Raw genomic sequence first — 4447 nt, 5'->3', positions numbered from 1 at the left:
CCATGGTCTATTTGGTCTTTGGTTTTTGATTTGCTTTTTGTGATAGAATAAAAGCAAAGATTAGTGTTTTGGGACCTATAGTGGGACCTTGTACCTAGATACCTCACCAAAGCCTTATGCACTCATAGGTGGGGATTTTCAAACTGGCTGGATCTACAATATGATGCTGGGATTAAGGATGCCCTCCCCAGGGTATAGATGGCACCCTCCAAAGGGCAGGTAGCCTGGAGCAAATATAAATTGCTTTGCTGCTTTTGCTTCTGGTGCTTCTTCTGTCTGTGCCTCGTGCCTGCCTTGCCAGAGTTCTCTTCTGTGGTGCCCCTCTGCCATGTACCCTGCCTTGGCCCATGCTGTGCTGAAAGCTCTACCAACTGTGAGCCAAATAAACCTTTAACTTGAGTTGTCAGGTATTTTTTCTCAGTAACAAAAATGAGGCATGGCTAAATAAAGTAGAAGCAATTGAAGAAATATACCATTAAGTATGAAGCAGTGGGCTAGAGGAATAAAAAGAAATCAAAGGTAGTAATAACCCTCTGTTCACTGTTTGCCTACAGAGGAACAGTCCTGCGTGCTGTCCCAGGAACAGAGACTAACAGCATAGCCTCATGGCTGTTCTTTGCTGTTTCCCCATCATCACTCAGAAACCCAGACACTGGACCCATCTGCTGAGGGCTTCGGCTTCTGACCACACTCAGCATGCAGCACACGCACCTCACAATGTGCATTCAGTCACAGGATGATGTAAGTGGTGATGTGCGAGATAAGTCCTGGAACCCGGCAGGCAGAAGCCCACTCATTTCACTACTGAGGTAGAGTGAGTGAGCAGGAGAGCCTCCTGAGAAAATGAAAATGCTACCCAAAATTCGCACACCTGGATCTAAGCCTGGATGTAAACCTCCTCCTCCTCCCCTTTCATCTCGTCCTTCTACCCACCTTCCTCCACTGTCTTCCTAGTCTCTCAAGCCTCAGCCTACTGGTCAACAGAACCGTCCCTTTCTGTTTTCTACCCCACAAGATTCCCGCCTCTCCCCAGTCCCGGCCCTCCCCACTGCGCTGCCTTCAAGCTCTCCCATCCTTCCCCTCTCCCTGTTCCATCCAGAACCCCCACTCGCCGCCGCCGTATTAGTGTCCTGCTGCTCCTGTAGTCTTTTACTCCCTTATCTTTGTCCCCACTCTTCCTCCTAGCCCTTCTTCCTAGTTCCCTTGTCCAATCCCCCCCAAAACCTCAACTACCCAATCAGACCAGGTGAATATCAGAAATCACCTGGGACCTGGATTCTGAACTGATATGAATTCAGAGCTACCTGGATTATGCAGTCCAGCAATCCCACTGGTGACCACATGGAGTGCCAGACCAGGGAAGCCAACCGTGGGCCCCAAATACCTCTCAGATCAGTTACAGGAACACTTTATCTGACCAGATACTGAGTAGCTTACTACTGTCTCTATTTTCCATTCACTTCATCTGATTAATGCTTTTGAGATTTGGGGACATCTTTAAGAACTTATTTTCTAAGAATCAGTCCTTGTCCCTGCAGCCTTGTGAACCAGACTATATGAAGAAGGGCAGAATCTAAAAGAGAGGAAGAAACCTGGCCAGAGAGGTAGACTGACGGCACCTCAAGGGGAGGGCAGGGAGGGAGGGAGGGAGCTCTTCATTTAGTGAATAAGGAAGGGTGTTGAGGAAAAGTTCGTCCGTGGAATTTACTGAACATGATGGATGAATCAACTATTCTGGGACTGCTAAAGCCCACAAGAAGGCTATGTTTGAGAAGGGAGCTATCTCTGTAGATATAAGTGGTGTAAGTAACATTTGAAGAGGGGAAAGAGACTCAGCTTTATCCTGCACACAGACAGAAGGGTGGAAATTTGTAGTTGATGATATAAATTTGAGAGTCAATGTAAGGAAGATGAATAGGAAGAAATGAGAGGTAAAGGGGTTCAGGCTAAATGGACCCCATAGTATTCTTGCTGAAGGCAATCCAGGGTGAGGGGACAACATCTGGGGGATGGTGGAGCACCAGGAAATATGGGGATGATCATGGTTGGAGGGTGGGGTTTGATCAAAATCCTTTTGTAGTATATTTGTTAAAATTACACAACTGGGGAGGAGCACACAGGCCTACTATCAGGCCTGTCTGGAAGAAAGCTCAGGAAATCATGAGTAGCATGTGATCAGTGAGAAAATCTTTGCCAAAAAGAATTGAGGTGCTGAGGAAGGGAAGGTTGATGTAAAGATATAAATTATCCATACTAGATTATTGGGCAACTATAAAAAATATTTAAAAAACATAATTAACTGGCCATTTCTTTTTCCTTAGAGAACACATCCCTGGTTACTGCGTGCATAGTGTGGAACTGTCACATCCTTATCCTCCCAGGACATCAGGTGGAAGGCTCAGCACACATGACAGGAAGGACAAGTGTGGCCAGCTCAGTGACACCTGCACTCCTCACACCTTCCTGGACCTTGCAGATAGAGACTGCATTCAGCAGAGGTGCAGGGGGGTAGAAACACTGCACTCTTATTCACCATTGGAAAGCTGCCAACACCACCCTCGCATGGTGCTGGTGGCACATTCAGAAGTCACTTCACTCAAAAACACTATGTCGGGGTGTTTGGAGCTAGTAGAGGTAATGAAACTGTAGCTCCAGAGTGAGTGATCTAGACAGAAGATGACGTTGGGTGGGGTCCAAACAGAGCTCTCTATCACTAGTAGGAGTTTCTCTATTAAGGAAAAATGTCCCCAACATCAATGTGGAGAGACATAGTAGTCCGCAGTCAGTGAGCACCTCTTAGTTTTGTCCCTGTGTAAGATTTCCTGTATGTATGCCCTTTAAATTAATTGCACAGAGTGTAATAAAGTTCTTTAAGATTTATGTGTCATACTGTTCTGTTTTAGAGCTATGATAAGAGAGATATTAGAGCTATATCTCTCTTTGACTTCTACAAAATCATTTCTTCCACTAGATATAGCAGGGAGGGAGTTACTTGAGCTTATTTTTGAAGAGTGTATGTGGTAGCTTCACTGCAGACAATAGGAAGGGACATTTCTCTGCTTAGGGAGAGTTATTCTCCAACTCCCTGACACTTGAGGTGTAGTTTTCATAGAATGGACCAAGAAAGAGGATCTGCTGCTGTCTACCAGGAGAGGGACCCTGCTTTAATCCCAGGTCCAAATGACTCAAATCCAGATTTCTTGAACACTACTTGGTACTTTCTATCCTTGATCATTGTCTATTCTATCCTTGTTCATTTCTTGAACACTACTTGGTACTTTCTATCCTTGATCATTGTCACCAGAAACCCATGGTCAGGGTCTATACTGACTACATTTTACAGGACTGAATTGTGATGGTTATAATACAGTTAAGGCCACAAGTAGCCCTGCGGCACAGGACTCAATCTTTGTGTTGGATATCCAAAGTTACACTATCCAGAGAAATATTTTTTGTTAAAAGCATAATTACAAGAAATCTTGTGTGTTCAGATCATAATCAATTTTTATGATACATTTCAAATTGGGTAGCAGTCTAGATGAAAATGGATTGGGGCATTTCCCATTTATAGCCAGTGAAGGACCTTCTCTGCAGGAAGTGGAAACAAGGTGCAGAGAAAACCCAATTGTTTGCAACTTGTATTTGTCTCATTTTAATGTGGTCTGAACTGTTGGTCACTTATTAGGTACTTGCCATGAGGTTACACTGTTTGGACAGCAGGGTTAGGCATAGCTCAGTACATGTGACAGAAACGTTGAAGTCAAACACACGATGTCAGGCTGCAGCTCAATGTGCAACTTCACATTCAGAGGCCAGATCTGTTTTTCTCTCACCTAGATCTCACTTTTCTCATTTCTGATGAAGTCCACTGAATGAAGCCATGTTATTACGCAAGTGCATGAGAATTCCAGGTAATGACAGCAGAGTGGGCGAATGGTTTAGCTCTAGAATATCCAGAAAGACTCATGCACTGGGAGTGCAAATGGATCTGAGAGATTCTTTACTTGTTAGTGGAGTCATTCATGAGCTCAGTAGCTAAATGAATTTTTAAAAAATGATTAATTTTGGTACAGCCTATATATACATGATGATCATATTGGTAAGAGCATTCTGTACCTGTACCTGGTATGTCTTGGTGGTTGTTTTCCCCCAAGCTCCTCTCCTCCCTTCAATGCATTTCCCCTCCTTATTTACAAAAGCCTTGTTTCTATTTTCCTCATTCTGTTCTTTTTTCTTTTCCCTCCTTTCCTTTTGCCTTCCCCCATTCCTCAGTCCCTTTCCATTTGAATATCCTCTTCCCGTTTTCCCTGATTGTACTGTACATTTTGGTTCTTATGTACCCTTTCAGCTTCTCACACCAGAGAAACAATGGTATTTAAGCATGAGTGTCCAATTTATTTCACTTAAGAGTGTGGAGTCCTCTTTTCTTTTCTTTTCTTTTCTTTTC

Source organism: Octodon degus, unplaced genomic scaffold, assembly GCF_000260255.1.
Source record: "Octodon degus isolate 3935 unplaced genomic scaffold, OctDeg1.0 scaffold00315, whole genome shotgun sequence".
NCBI classification, from domain to species: Eukaryota; Metazoa; Chordata; class Mammalia; order Rodentia; family Octodontidae; genus Octodon; species Octodon degus.
The sequence above is the reverse complement of the archived record's forward strand: the minus strand, read 5'-3'. Positions refer to the sequence as shown.